Genomic DNA, 16,713 nt, shown 5'->3' on the forward strand with positions numbered 1-16,713 from the left:
AAAACAAAAACAAAAGCCAAGGTGCCTCAATATACCCCATTTGGGATTCAGTCTCTCAAGGAGTGTTCATTTTTCGTTTTTGTGCCACTTAACAAAAACCAAGGCGCTGTTCTTCAGGGTCCACTTTTCTCCTCAACCTCTTGTTGATTTTGCTGCGGATACGCTGCCACTGGTCCGCAGACAGATCTAGGAAGCGCTGGGTGATGTGAGCATGGATGCTCCTTTTGATGATCTTTGGCAGTGACGATTTGCCGTTTGAGCCACTCCAATTTACAGTTCTCCCCCAGCGCTGATACTCATCAAACGTCATACAGCCATGAAGACATTGGATGCGTACACATCTGGTCTATGCTGGCCCCGCGAGAGACATCCTAAAGAACTCCTCCCGCTCAGCCGAAAGGGGTCTGAGCATAACGTCCGCTATGGGAGTTGTTGGAGCCGATGTCCTTCGGACTGGTGTTGAACGGATGGGCTGTGGGGCTGGGACTGGTGTGGATCCAGTGGCTGGTGTTGAGGGGGTGGGCTGAGGGTCCACGTCTGTCTCGAAGACGAGGTGACGTCTGACACGTGTGGCAGCCACAGGCTCCTGATGTGGTGGCGCTGGAGGGGGGTTTTCGAGCCGCCGCACACAGTCCTGCATCGTCTTCATGTTTTCTTGCATCCGGGCAAGCTGCTGTGCAATGCCATCCAACCTTTCATTCAGTTCAGTGACGTCACTGTGGTGGCTGCACCGGTGTTTTTCTATCTCGTCGACTTTTTTTCTGATATCCCTGATCTCTGCCTCGTAGAACGCACCGACACCATCGGAGACACTGCCCCTGTGTGCGGAGATGGTGGTAGCCTATAACATAACAAACATGAGTCTCTATTAATAACAAGAACAGGGGAAAAGGAGCCAGAAAAAGAGTCAAAACAGCCAATGATTATATTTATATATTATATTTCAGCTTAGAAAAAAAAACGTACTGCTTTTTTTTTTTTTTTCACGAGGCGAACTTTGCTCCGCGCCTCTGGTGTAGCGGAGAGTCTCGGCCTCTGCAAGGGCTGTGTTGCAAATTACAATTGGGTAGCAACTTGAAATTTAAAATAAAATAAACGTCAGACTCCTAACAGTGAGAGGAACCTGCATAGTGAAGTAACGTACCTTTGACTTCAGACGTTTTGGTCTTGTAGTTCGTGTAGACACGTAGAAGCTGCTTGCCTCCATCATTAACAGCCACCAAAGCAATTCGGAGAAAAATAATCAGGCAGCAGCAGCAGATCTTGGCTCTTGTCAAGTAGTCAGGTAGCCTGTAGGCCTTGGCTATTTATCTGTGTGTGTGTGTGTGTGTGTGTGTGTGTGTGTGTGTGTGTGTGTGTGTGTGGGGAGCCAACAGGAGAAAAGCACCCTTGTTGCTGGTCTGAGGAATGTTAAGCAGAAGCTGGAGAGTCATCAGGTGGAGTGGCAGGAGGAAAGGACATCCCTCATTCAGGCCACAGAAAGCTTCAAGAAGACTGTGCAGGATATGCAACAGGAAGCAAAGGAGGATTTGGAAAGATCCATCAGATATCAGGTGGAGTTGCAGACATCTCTCATGCAGTCCAGACACATTATTGAGTAGATGCTGCAGGACAAGGAGCAGGAGCGTAAGGAGAAAGAGAGCTCCATGAAGTCCCAGGTAGAACAGCTTGTGAGCAAGAAGAAAAAAGAAATGGTATAGGAGGTTCTTCCAGTGCATATGTCCATGCTTATTTACCGAGAACGACGACTAAAAACTCTCCCTGAGCTACAACTGGTTTTCTCTGGGTGCTCCAGTTAACCAACTTTAATTGAAAAAGAAATTCTTCAATTAAAAAAAAAGTTACATTAGTTCAGGCGTGTAAAACTGACCAAGAACAAATGTGTGTACACACCCAGCCGTCCGAGGAGAGGGGATCTCCCTCTGAATTGCCTTTCCCGAGGTTTCTTCCTGTGTTCTTTCAAGGTTGTTCTGAGGTTCATGGGGAGTTTTTCCTCAGTCTTCTTAGGGGTTCTTGATCTGGATCTGCAAGGCCCACTGTCACACTGGTTTTCTCCGGGTGCTCCGGTTAACCAACTTTTATCGAATAAATAATTCTTCAATTAAAAAAAAAATATTTGCCTTAAAGTAATTTTTCAAACTGTCACATTTGTCATTCAGCTGTTCTTGAGAATATAAAGTTTGTTGTAAAGCTTCAACTACACACAGGTCATTTCACTGCAGAACTCTTGCTTTTACTTTGGATACTTCAAGTACCTTCAGCAGATTATACCTTTTAATCCACATCCTTGAGACGAAGAGTCGTTGTTACAGTTTCAACAGTTCAGTTCAGAGGCTAATGTCTGGGCATTGACATCGAGGCAAGGTTTGGGCAGATGACTCTTAACTATCTCTAGCTTATCTAGACGTCGTGTGACACGACGTCTAGATTATCTTGGCGTCGTGTGACACACCCTTATAGTTCACCAACAACACATCAACATTTCTCCTGATGAAAAAACAAAAACATACAAGGAAAAAAAGAAATAGAGAAAGATAGGAAAAGAGGAAATGTGGTTGTTCGCAAATGGTTAGTAAGCTCTACCTTGTCCTCCTGGAGGATTGAAGGTAGTCAATGGTATGGTGTCAGTCTGTGGTTGGAAACGTGGCAAAACTAGGACAAGGGAATCTAGTCTGGTCTGCAGCTTTTGAATGTACCTGTACATTACATGTGCGATCATCACCGTGATGATCCAACCACTAAGCAACAGTCCTAGAGCAACAAGGCTAATGGCGTGCTCTTGGTAAGCAAACTTACTTGGGTGCTCAGAGAATGTGGCTGTCAGTTCACTTGGTCCTCAGTTAAGAGTTGTTGCTGAATACCATAATCAATTGTGAAATTCTGGCCAATAAAGGCATCCATGATCTCAATCTCTACATCATGTCTGTCTGGATTGAGGTGATGGAGGATGATGTCTTGAATGTGGACTGTGGCACCCCGAGGGACTGTTAAAAACATTGTCTGATTAGGCAAGACTAGTTTAGTGGCTGTATCATGGCGTTCATATGACACTAAGGCTTCCATGACAGGTGTGCTCACGAGCCATCTACTGCCTGCTCTCTCTACTCGGGTCTCGGTCCCTTCATCCTTGAGGGACAGACTACCTTGGCACTTCTGCTCAGGTGCATCGGTTCTCAAACCGCAGAGGTAGCTAGTCACATCTCGGATAAAGGGGTTGCTTGGGCAGACCCAATGAATATCCTTTGTCTTAGTACACATACTAAGGTTAGGGATAAAGTAGAGTGAGGGGTTAGTGTTGTAGGAGATGCACTATTAATAAATGCAATATATTAATCACTGGCGATTAATAAAACACTCGTTAATGGGGCACCACCTCCGATGTTTTGTCTATTTGCATAATCCAGAGGTAATTAATCAAATCCGACTAAACAAGGTTAATTTGTATCAATTTTGTATCAATTTATTCAATCTCATAAATGAATTAGTGAATTCTACAGTTTCCCTCGGTTCTCCACATTAAAAACAAACCTGCACAGACAACGACATACGGTTAAATATGTTTATTTACTAAATAAATCAGGGTGGATAAATGAAATGGTGATTTAAACAACAACAATGACAACAGAAAATGTAGAGACTATATGATTAAGGTAATAGGTTATATGAATATGAGCGGATGGTAAAGTTGCGAGTCTGGGAAGCATTCAAATATTACGGGAGTAATTTTGATACTAACGAGACCCTAACCGGATTTTCTTAATAAAAGATTATTATGAATTAAAAATTAAGGGACACCAACTCAGAACATTTGTGTGAATCCAGTAGTGTGCAAGGTTCTTAGCCTACTTTGTCTGGAGAGTTGGGACATCTGCCGCTTGAGTCTTTCCGCCGGAGTTCGTGGCTCGACTGCTGGCTTGCAGTGCCGATCCAAGGGCCGGAGGGAAGTTGCGGTCGGTCCGACCTCACAGTAGGTGGCTCTCTCGTCCCGGTGTCGGAGAGAGAGAGAGATCAGCTGGTCCAGCGCTCAGCAGATGATGGTCCGGTTCGCTGCCCAGCGGGATGGCACCGCTCGTGATCGGAGAGGGCAGGCCAACTTCAGCTTGGCACAAAGTCTTGATGACGTTGCAAACCGTTCGTACGGTTCGTTGAAGCAGACAGTTAGGCACTGCACGTCTTGATTAACGGTGGTCTTATGAAGACGTCTTCTTCTTCTCGCACTCAGTGGTGGCTCTTAACTTCTGATTCTTTGAGCTAATTCAACTTTCTTGACAAGGATAACGAAAGAATAACGCTGGCCTGGCGCATCCTCAGTTATTTCTCAATACAAGAATAATTAAAACTGCAAGCAGTGATGAACGGGCCCTCGCACTCCCACGTAAGTTGGGCTATGGCGCTGTTGGAGGGCGCGCTCATACTTCCTTTTGACAAAGACAAACATCATTTCAGCTGTGAATAGCTGTTTGGCAAAATGTTTGAGCAAAGTTTAAACGGTCTTAAAAGTAGTATTGTCAGAATCCTCCACAGTTATCAAATTGTTTTCCTACTTTCTTTCCACAGCACAACCAACTGTCTGCAACACTCTCTTTCTGCTGGAAGGCACAGCAAGTTGGTGTTTCACAAAGAGGAGAGAGGAGTGGCAAGTCATTTCATTGATTATGACAATAAACAGCATGCCTTTCTCCTTCCAAGCATTCGGGTATATTTCAGGTGTTTATTAATTTACCACAATTGGATCCAATAACTGTACTGTTTGACTATTTTACTCTACTGTAAGTACTCTACAGTGATGTGCTGTTTTTTGACTTATGCAAGTCAATAAAGGTAGAAAAGATTTAGCAGAGGAGAGCGGTTCATACTGTAAGCACTTCTGCCTCCTCTGCATTACTCTTGCATTTAAAGCTGCTGTGAAAAGGCTTTGACATTTTTCACTCTGCTTGAAACAGGATATAACAGGTTTGGATTTAAAACTGAGAGGAATTCAATTTAATCAGTGTTAATCTTGGCTGGGATTGTCCTTTTTAATGATTGTGATTGTAAAATGTATCAGTCATGAAGAATACATTTATTGTGTGATCATAGAAATGTAAAGATTTTCAGTGTTTTCTGTTATACAAAATTCGAGATTAAAGAATACACATACTTTCCTTTTTAAAGAAAACTCCAAATGATTATATTTGTTATCAGAAGAAGCTGTAAATAAGTTTTAGCCCTGTTTATCAGTAAGTTGTCATATGCGTCGCCTCCTCCTTAACAGTGGTGTTTCTGCTTGCATGTGAACATAGTTTTGCAGCTACAGGTTATTTGTATGAAATGTGCTATATAAATAAAGTGTGATTGATGGATATGAGGCTGACTTTCTGTGTGTGTGTGTGTGTGTGTGTGTGTGTGTGTGTGTGTGTGTGTGTGTGTGTGTGTGTGTGTGTGTGTGTGTGTGTGTGTGTCTTTTTCCGCATTGTTTTGACACTTGGGAGAAAAAAAAAGCACAACACTACACACTAACCCTTTTTACATGGAGACTCATCAACGGCGATGCATCATCGCCGCAGCTGCATTTTGCCAAATCTCCGCTGTTGTTTCTACACAGATAGCCAAGCACCTCCGGCATAAAAGACCAACCAGAGTATGATTCACACAGCAAGATGGCGCTCCTCCTCCAAAAGAGGTGGACGGTACACGTCATAATGATGTCGTGTGTGTTTTTTTGAAGGGGTTTCCCCGGTGTCCTCCTGGTAATTGAAACATATACTCACTGACTGTTAAAAATGATATGGATGCTGTTTTAATGTGTTGTGATTAACATCATCACTCAACAAGCATCATGGAAAGTGAGAAAGTTACGATTCGCGCTCTAAATTACATAATAACATAGTCGCCATTAGTAAACATGACGCTCTCTGACTCATTCACTCGGGGGGGGGGGGGAGGGAGGCTGTTTTGTGGGGGAAACGTCACTGTAGTGAAGGCAGTGATTATCGTTGCGGTGAGTGGGTGAGTTGGAGTTTAATGCCGAGTTGAATGCTGAGTTTTGTTTTTTTTAACCGCAATGTAGGGTTCACGTCATGATATTGGCCGCGTTTCCCAGATTCGTTAAGAAGCTCTTAAGTGCTAAGATCTTCTTAGGAGCGCTCTTAAGAAGGCTGTGAAAGAAGGATGTGTTTCCCAGAGTCGCTCTTAGCTTAAGAAGATCTTTCACTAAGAAGGAAATGTAAGATCGAGCTGACCCACTCTTAACAGCCTTCTTAGCGACCAAATGCTCAGTGATCGAGCCGCATCAGGGAAATTTATATCATCCACTTTGCGAAATAATAAAACAATGTTGAAATGCGCTCATAGCTGCGGACCACTGGCGCAAGAAAAAAAATAGAAAATGGTAGATGAAAAAAAACCTTTTTATTGAATTACACGTTTAGGTTTTCCACAACATCTGCATATGAGTTTATAGTACTACACATAAAAAAAACAACAACCCATTTCACAGATATCAAGGGAACAGATGTATTAAACTCAGCTGAACCTCATCCAGAGAGGCTCCACCTGCTACTCTATATAAATGCGTTGCCAAAGTCCGCGCGTGTGAGAAACCATGGCTGCAATACAGCACATTCTCGCTGCGAACCAACAGCGTCGCCGTGCGCGAAGCCAGACGGTTACCATAAATGCATACGTGCATCAGCACTTCTCCCCACTGGACGTGCTGTCCAGGCAAAGTACCGGCTGCCCCGTGCGGAGATCCAACGGCTGATCACTCTGTGCTGCACCTCCGGGCTGAGGCCAAAATTGCAGCGGGTTGCTCTCTGGATGTGTGGAGACACCAGAGTGATCAGCCGTTGGATCTCTTTGCCTGGACAGCCCGGTCTGACAGCACACGTGGACAATCCTTAAAAATAAAAAATGTTTTTAATAGGGGCCCACTCAAGGATAGTCACTGGGGGAAATTTAAGAAATCACTAAGCTTGTTATCGCCAGCTGGTCGCTATGGCGTTCTCTCTTTCGCTGACGTCACTCCGACAACTGTCCCCTGTTGCTCAGCAACCAAATGCCGTGCGCTGTCTTATAGTGTGTTGATTGATTAATGTGTTGCATTTCTCCATCAATAATAACAGGGTGTAGTCATGTTCATATCCTTGCAATCAATTCCGTTTGCTAGCACTGTCTTGAGAATATCAATCGTTTCTTCCTTCACCAAACGCACACCAAAAGTGACAACAATATATTGTAAATTATTTTTCAGAAGTGTGGTTTTACTATGCGTATCAACAAATAGAAAAACTGGTATATAGTCAGAAGTAGGCACTTTCAACACAAGTTTTGAAAGTAAGCGAGTCGGCTGCATGAGGCTGCGTCTTCCTGTTACGTCAACTTCAATGTGTGGTGTGATTGTCACGCCAGATTTCTGATTAGTCGGTACGAAAAATTCTCCTCCCACACTCTAGCAGCCTATAAATTCAGCGGCAACCGCGCTTTTCTGGTCTTTTCCCTCGGCGACAAAAGGTAAGAACCTCACGCCTCATTGACCTGTAATAAAACAGCTAATATGACGATATTAAACGTTAACAACAAAACATAGCTATCAGTAACACTAATAGCTGTCAAGCTAGGTTGTTTTAGCATTCACACATTGTGTTGAAAGTGTTTTCTGATGTTGCAAGTTATTGCTGGTTAGCTAGCTAGCTAGCTGGCTAACGTCAGCTACAACAGGTGGCAACGTGCGTCTGGCTTTAGGCCGGACAGTCCGGATTTTCAATGCCCTGTCGCCTGTTGCCGCCGGACAGGGCATTGAAAATCCGGACTGTCCGGCCTCAAGCCGGACGCCTGGTCACCCTTGAATACACAAATGAAAAAGTGCATGTTACAAGTAATATAAAAAATGTTGTTATTAGTGCTGTGATTGAGTGATATGTAATTCTTTAATTGTGGACGGGTTGTGTGTTTCTGTAGAAAATGAATGAGTTCACCCAGCAAATTGCCCCTAAGTGATGATGCTGAAATAAGCGGGCTTAGGGAAAGTCTGCAACTTTTTTCTGTAAGTATTTAATATTGCATTTGGTGAGAGTGGTGTCATGTAATGTGTGTTTGTCTGAGTATTGTTAGGTAAATCTGTATGTTGTCTATGTTGCAGTATCGTTGTCGTGATGCCGCGGTTAACCCGGAGGAGAAATACAGACAGTCCCTTGTGGTCGGAGAGCAGAGCCTTGGAGTAGCAATGCGCCACCTGAAGAAGAGCAAGGCAGCATCCAAGCAGGCTGCCTTGCTCCGTGAGGAGTGTCGGCGTAAACAGGAGCGCATCCTTCAGCTGCAGGCCGAGCTGCAGCAGCTGAAGGAGAGACTCCAGCCTGTGCTGCCTGGTAAGTAGATTTACTGTGTAAGCCAGCAGTAGGCCAGGTTCAGACAGGACACTGTCGGCAAACGGCTCTGCTCCTCAGCTGTTCTGTAGTCACACTTAGAGCTGTTTTTCACCATAGGAAACCGCCTAAAATTACAACGCCATGTTTTCCTGACAACTGTAAATGTATGTCCACTTCATAGTAATGAGTAGTTTTCTGTCAATCGGGATGTTTAATTATCGAAAATAGTTTTATTTTGAAAAGTGTAAAAAAATTTACCAGACGCCGAAAAGATCGCTGCACGGTGCGCGCCGGCAGCGGAGCAGAGTGAAGCGGCGCTTCCCATGTGAACGACACAATTGGTTAACATGGGCACCGAAACGAAAATGGCTCCGCTCCTCGGCGCTTCGGCGTCCTGTCTGAACATGGAGTATATTGAAAGTGGGAATAACTGAAAGACTGTGTGGGAATAATTGAAAGACTTCATGTAACAGAATGGTGATTGTGGCTATTTGCAGATATAACTGATGATGACATGTTGAAGGCATGTGAGGATGGTAAGTATTTAATGTGGTAGTTTGTTCTATTTAATCCCTGCCTTTATATGTGAGTGTAATTGAAGTGTAATAACTTATTTTTACTGTGTTTTTTATGTTGTTTGTTGTAGGAGCAGAAGGTGGCAGTCCTCCTGACGCCATACAAATGTTGTTTGTGTCATTGTTCGTTGATGTTCCTGTTTGTGTTTTAATTGTTCAATAAATTCATAGTTCAGAAGTTGGATGTGTTTGTTTCCTTTTGTATACATTTTGTATGGTGTTGACGGTGTTTGACATTGTCATGAGTTTTGACACAGAAAACAATCATAATCTTACAGTATTGGTAAAAAAGACAAAAGTCTTCCAGATGTGTTACTGTTAGTCAGTACAAACAGTCAGTATCTTTGTGTTTGTAAAGGATGGAACTCAATTTTTGTGATGTTTGACTGTAGCATGTGAGAGGTGGTTTGTTTTGTAATGAAAAACTTAAGATTATTGATGGAGGCAAGTAAGCATTATTTGAAGTATAAACTTAAGTTTATATTTCTTCTTTAAAGCTGTTTAATTGTTTGGTGTTATTGTCTTCAGCACAATTTCAGTTGTGTGATTATAGACTTTAGACTTTTATTTATCCCACACAGTGTTGGGCAAGTTACTTCAAAAACGTAATGCATTATTTATTACTTGTTACTGTCATTTCAAAGTAATTAGTTACATTATAATATTACTGTCTTTGAATTGTAAGGTATTACACTACTATTGCATTACTTTTAAGTTACTTTCACCAAAATAACTGGAAATATGGATTTGGCGTTCTAAATATATCTTATTGCGTTCAATAGAGTTGCGTTCAAATAGAGGTAATTCTCAAAACCAAGTATTCACATCAATGAAAGTGTGTGTGTCATAAAAACAAGTCCTGACACCATCATATGAACAAGATAGTCAAATGGCTTTATCATGTTTTCATTAGGACACTTTACTAGTGTTTTCCAATGCAAAAAAGCCAGATTTTTGTGACCTGAAAATGCTCAAGACAACACTTTACACAGCCATTTGAAAACTACAGTAAAAGTAACACATTTACACAGAAAGTAAAGTTACACACAAATTATACCTATTAGATAGTTATCACCTCAGTAAACAATAAATGAATTGAAAGATTACAATAAATTCAATGGTAAATACTGCAAATTAAACTTATTATTTCCTATAGGTTTACTTGTATTTTGTGCTAAAATTCAGTATCTCCGCTTGATTCATCTCTATTTAGAGCTCATCAGGCCACATGAATGTTTACTGTTGCTATGGCAACAAGAGACCACTGACGTTAGCATCTGTTATCTAGCTTAGCTAAATCGTCTGAACAATAATAACCCATAATATCACAATTCGGCGTATTTGAACAAAATCAACCACAACTACCAACAGTCACAGCCCTTCAACTCTGAGCTAATATGCTGTCACATGTTAGATTGTCAAAGTTAGAACAATAACGGCTTCAATCCCTGAGGAGCTACGTTAGCATTAGCAGCAGCTGCATTCATCAGTATGCTACTTAGGTCACATGACATTTTTTTTCTTTGTAATGCCTTACATTACCGCGTTACAGCAAAAAGTAATGCATTACAGTAATTGCATTACTTTTGAAACGCATTACTCCCAACACTGATCCCACATCGGGTAAATGTAGTTGTTACAGTAGCAGGTAGACATACATACCATAAATACAAGAGCAGGTGGACAAACATCCAATATGTACAGGGGACAACAAACAAGTAGACTTAAAAACTACTGAAATAAGATACAGGAAAAATATAAATATGTAGAAAAAAATGGTATCGCACAGGGTAATGGTAGAAATGTTAAAGCTCTGGTCTACGATCTGAGAAAGGTTTGAAAGAAGCACCCCCCCACACACACCCCCCCTCCCCTCTGTGCTCCTTAACCCCTCCCCTCCAAGCTTGTATCGCTCTCCCCTCGGAGTCCCGCGACACACCCCCTCCGGCTACAAGCTTTTTTTTTTTCTCTCTTCAACGAACTTTATACCTCCCGCAACAAGCACCAAGAGCAACAAGCCGGCAGAAACCAAATACAGCCCAGCTTTGAATGCGGAGTAACGATGTCGGATTCACAGATAAAGTTATTACAATGCACGTTGAAAGTCACGTAAATCTTGTAAGTCATTACAATGTCCGCAGCTAAGCTCCACAGCCAAGCTAGCGTAACGTCATTAGCATGCTACAGCTACGTTACCTTACAGCTACGTAATCAGCTACAACAGCTAAGTTAGCCACTTCTAAAAGTTATTGAGGGCCAAGAGACTAACAGATGCTGCCGCCAGCTTTCATCACAACGATCGTTTCTACATTGTGGCTGAAAAACAAACCTGCTTGAGTCTCGGAGCAACTGTGTGTGTCCCAGCTGCTGTCTGGTGCAGCTAGGACACACACAGCTGCTCCGAGACTCACACAGACCGTGACACAAACGTGTCCATAAACCGTAATCTCTTGTTTATGACAGATAAGACACACAAATACACACATCGTAACGCGTTTATGATAATCCATCATATTGATTTAGCAAAGGCTTCGTTCAAAACAAACGGACAAGACCGGGAGGAGGGTTAGCAAAACAGTTGAGTAGTGACCGGGCGAGAGGTTGTTATGGAGAAATAAATCCGGACAAATAAGATAAAAATCCGGAAATAAATCCGAAACCCCTTCGCTTCGCGTTGGGATTTCATCCATCCCTTCATTCATCTTACTTGCTGCTTCATTTAGCTGCCACGAGCAAATACATAGGCAGATTTGGTGTAAACATGTTAGCAATGTTAGCTTGTTGTTAGCTTACAATGCTAGCATAGAGGCTAACGTCTCCGTCGAACAAGTAAACAAGTGTTGACAACACTGCAGAGACAGACACCGTCTAATAACACAAACAAACAAACTAACGGCAGCTTTCACAGTCATCAGCAGCATCGGCATGAAAGTTATCTGTGTCACAACATCCACAATAAAGACGAAGGTTACCTGCTCAAATGCGGAAGTGGGTCGGGACCAGACGTGAGCAGGAGCAGGAGAGTGAGCGAGGATTGGATCGGAAAATTGATCCAATAGGAGCTATCCGGGCCGGATGGTTCCTATTGGTCAATTTCTTTTCAGTTTTACAGACACTAGAGAGAATGGATTTTTTTGGTTCCTTTTACTCTCCACATTGTGTGGGTGGTACTATTGGGTCATAACCACCATCTAAATGATGTTAATAATAATAACAAATCTTTCAAATCGTAGACCATAGCTTTAAGTAGTGAAAGATAAGAAATCTGCGTCTTTCTCGCGGAGCAATGGTGTTTAATTTTACATAGCTTTTCAAATGGATTTGAACGCATCAAACAGTCACGTGGTGAAAAAAACCGTCACGTCGCATCCCCAACGTCAGACCCGTTGTCTGTACTTGACTCTTGTCCTGTGCAGGCTGATATACCTTGGCTCTACAGCTTTTTTCAATACATACACAGATACTAGCACATATTTCCAAACCTTTCGGATTAAGACAGCAGCAGTGTTTTCTTCGTAAGGAACTTGAACTGCCTAAGAAACAATTGCAGAGATGAATTTCCCACACATCTGCAGTATTGCTTGATTCATCACATGTAAGGCCACTGTATGTGTTGAATACTTCCGTTAGGCGAGTGAGGTATTCGTCAGGATTTTCATCATCTTTTTGTTTGCATGCGGTGATCTTCTCCATGTTAATTTTTACAGGGAAGGCTTGAATGAATGTGTTACAGAGTAGTTGGACAATATCTCTATAATGGGCATTAGACTCATCTTCCCAGGTGATGTGTTTACAGCGGATATCTGCATTTGGGAATTTTCCAGATATCTTTTGCCAATCCGTTGGTTTCATTTTGGTGATTAGGAGTCTTTTTAGTTCGTTTGTGGTTGGTTTAAACTCTTGACAAAAGGTAGAAAATTGTTCAGCAAATACTTTACCGGATGCTGTAGGATTGGGCAGATGTTGAGAGGCTGCTGTGATGTCAGCAGAAGTCCATGCACGGAAAACCAATGTTGCACCTTCTGGTCCAGAAACTTCAACCATAGGCATGTTGAAGGCTGCATCTTGATTCGGATGACGTAGTCTATGGCCCAATTCCAATTCTATTTTTCATCCCTACCCCTACCCCTAGCCCTTAACCCTTCCCCTCGCCCTACCCCTTGAAACGGAGTGTCAAGGGGTAGGGCTTGAAATTCCCCTCTAAGAAATGGGACAACCCTTCGAGATCCTCATACGTCATCAGTAGTCGTCCGTGACGTAGTAAACTGACGCCGGTATTGTTTCCGAAAGAGCTCATGATGCCGTCTCCAGCTGCACTAATCTCCCTTTCCTGGGCAATTGGATTGTTTCTTCTGCTATCTTCCGAAAAACGGAAAAATATAAGAAGAAGACGCCTTCGACACCTGGGAACGCTGATGCATCAACTGGAGGTATTTACAGCAGACCGAAAATGTTTTGTCGTCAACGTTAGCCACGTTAGCTAACATGCCAGCACGATAACGTTACTACAGTTGTGATTTATGTTCAGTCAACTCGTTTTCATGTAATCTAATCAACAATAAGCGATAACTTATTTCATTTGTCTGTGTGTTGATTGTGTGATAACTTGTGAGCTGGTATAAAAGGACGAGATACTGTTATGTTTACACATGCATTGTAAACGGAATATAAATGCTCACAATTCAGACGACATAAATTAATGAGTGTGGTTTCTTTCCTTATTCTAGAGTGATCATCCTGCTTCTTACTGCCGGCTCAACATCAACGTGCCCGTGTTGTGTCTGTGGTTCGATGTTGAAGCTGAGCTCAAGCAGGACTTTCGCCTAAGCCGAAAAGCCATGCAGGGCCTGCAGAGGTTACTGCAGAGGGACCAGGACCATGGCTGGGGTAATCAGCTGGAGGTGCTGATCTACACCTATTGGCTGGCTCATGGCCTTTCCTACCGGGTTGTGTCTGCTGTGTTCAGTGTGCCAAAGACAACGGTCCACCGCATTGTCCACAGGGTAGCACAGCAAATATGGCACAACCTGCAGCGTGCCATATTTTTTCCTAAGCCAGAAGATCTCCCAGCAGTTGGACAGGGATTTGGCCAGCTAGCAGGGAGCCCAGTATTCAACACTGTTGTGGGTGCTATTGATGGCTGTCACGTGCGGATTAAACCCCCTAATCATCACAAAATTGACTATTTAAACTACAAGGGGTTTTTCTCAATAAACATGCAAGCAATTTGTGATTCATCCGGTAAATTCCTTGATATCTTTGTTGGATATCCTGGTTCGGTACACGACACACGGATCATGAAAAACAGCAGCTTTTTCAGGACACAACGGTACCCTCCTGCAGGTTATATCCTCCTGGGTGATGGCGGCTATCCCTGTCTGGACCAACCAATCACACTCATCACACCGTACAGAGAGCCCGTTAATGGACATATCCAAGCCACCTTTAACTTCCACCATTCCAAAGGACGCAGCATCATAGAGAGAGCATTTGGCATGATGAAGACGAGATGGAGATCTACCCTATTCAAGGCACTGGAAGTCCGGCCCACATTTGCACCTTTTGTGATTGCATCATGTGCCTTTTTACACAATGTGTGTATTGAAAATGGGGACATGCTGGAACCAGATGCAGATGTGTTGCAGGATATTCTGATCCCCCAACCTCCCCGTGAGCAACTGGCACATAATGAGAGATCTGGAAATGCTACAAGAGACAGACTGGCTGCCTTGGTCTCTGGCCAGTGAATGTCCCATAGCAACAAAGCTGTGAGACTGACAAGTGTGTACTGTACTGTACTACTACTGTAGCTATTACATTTTTTGTTAGAGGCACAGATGCTGTTTTATTGCATCCATCTCAGGATTTCTTTTAATTTATTTTTTTTACAAATTTTGCACATTTATATTTATCCATATCACCTTAGTGAAGGTTGAATACAGATAATTATCTTTGTACATAGTTTGTGTGTCTCTCGATATATTTTTTTATTTAAAATCTGTTTTGTTACCTTGAGCGGCTGTAAAAGAATTTCCCTCTTTGAAGGATGAAAGGGTTCTTATGTTGCTTATAGCCCAGATGTACAGTTTTCACTCATGTTAATACTTTCTTTATGAATGCTTTTTTTTAATAATAAATCTTTTCATATCTCACAGAATTTGTAATTGTGGTTTGTTTTAAAATGAATTTAGGGAAAGGATTACTCCAAAATGTGAAAAAACTGTGTGCTTGCATAAAAATGTTAATAATAATGCATACAAATTAGAAAGAATGCATTTTATTATGCTATTGGCATTACCAGCAACAGTAATCAAAGTTTTTTCAACATTAATAAAATAGTATAAACATGTAAAAGGGTTAGCTGTGTGTAAACATCCACCTTCAATATTGCACATCAAACATGTAAAACAACCTGAGTATGAAACGGTACTCTTATATATTTAAATAAACATAAAAATGAACTGTGCAAAAAGGGTCCTACACAACATGGTATGGATTAATTATTTCCATCTGGCATTTTCTCTACCATGCGCTCAAAAAGGCCCAAAAAACGTTCCGTTTTGGCCTCACTCTCTTCATGGCGCTTCTGCTCCTTAGCACTTTCCTCTTTCAAGAAGTAAATTAGGTTGTTGCTCTTCTTCCTCTTCTTAGGGGAAGGGGTTGGAGGGGTGGAGGTAGTCGTGATGGAGGGTGAGCTGCAGGTTGCCGTAGAGGCGCTCCCTGAGGGAGAGGCGATGCCTGAAGTGGAGGCGATAGGGCTCGGCTGTGGGGTCTCAATCATTCTGGGCTCAACGATTTCCTGAAAGAAAGAAAAATTGAACAAATGAGAGGGATATATATGCCAGAACTAGGTGATAAGGCCACAATAATAAAACTGTAGCATCACCAATCACATCATTCCACATAGCATTTTACTGTTTAATTTTTCTAATGCTTTTCAGTAGCCTTACCAAAAGAATTTCAACAGGATCCTCAGCCACAAAGGATGGAACCACCACAGGAGGGTCGATCGAAGGCCTGGCACCGAGCACCTCGTGCATGTCTTCAAAAAACTGCCAGGTGGCAGCCGTTGCCTCCCCACCATCAGTCCCTGATCCAGTTTTTGGAGTTTTTAGGTCCTGCAACAAACACAAATATAAAGCCCAACATTGCAAATCATTATATTATGTTTTCAGGACCATTTTATAGTGGACTAATAAGGATTAGGATGAGCTGTTATGCATCTCATTAAAATTCCTCTGATTACCTTATATTTTTTTTTTAAATTTTCCCACTTTTTTGCAGCCTGCTGGGGGGTGACCTTCCCCTTAAGTCCCAGGTCGCTGAGAAACGCCCTGTATCAAAAGTAAAGTGAAATATGAGAGAAAAGTTTAATGAGTTATGACATAAAAGAGGGGTACAGCTGTGATATGTGAATAAAAGCACAAGTAATATGCTGTTGTAATATGCTGCCAGACTGGCTGGTTATTTCCTTCACAAACACCCATGTCGCCTACAGTAGCAATAAAACAATAAGCAAACCAAAAAAAATAAAACACAGATGTTTGTATACAGTCATGCATCCAAAGAACCAACTTACTCCCACAGTGGTTTGGCAGCAGCTTTTGATTTCAGGAACCGCTGCTCATTTTCAGCCCGGAACCTAATGAGCATCCTTGTTTGCTCAGGAGTCCCTGCAATGATAGATCACAGAAGTCAGTGAAACTTGTAATTATAAATAGCCTACACAGATTATTCAAATAGCTGTTTTCCTGCTCTGACTCCCTGGCTATAATCATATAACGTTCTCACAA

The sequence above is a fragment of the Pagrus pagrus genome, assembly GCF_965226575.1.
Source record: "Pagrus pagrus genome assembly, chromosome: 16".
In the NCBI taxonomy this organism is placed as follows: Eukaryota; Metazoa; Chordata; class Actinopteri; order Spariformes; family Sparidae; genus Pagrus; species Pagrus pagrus.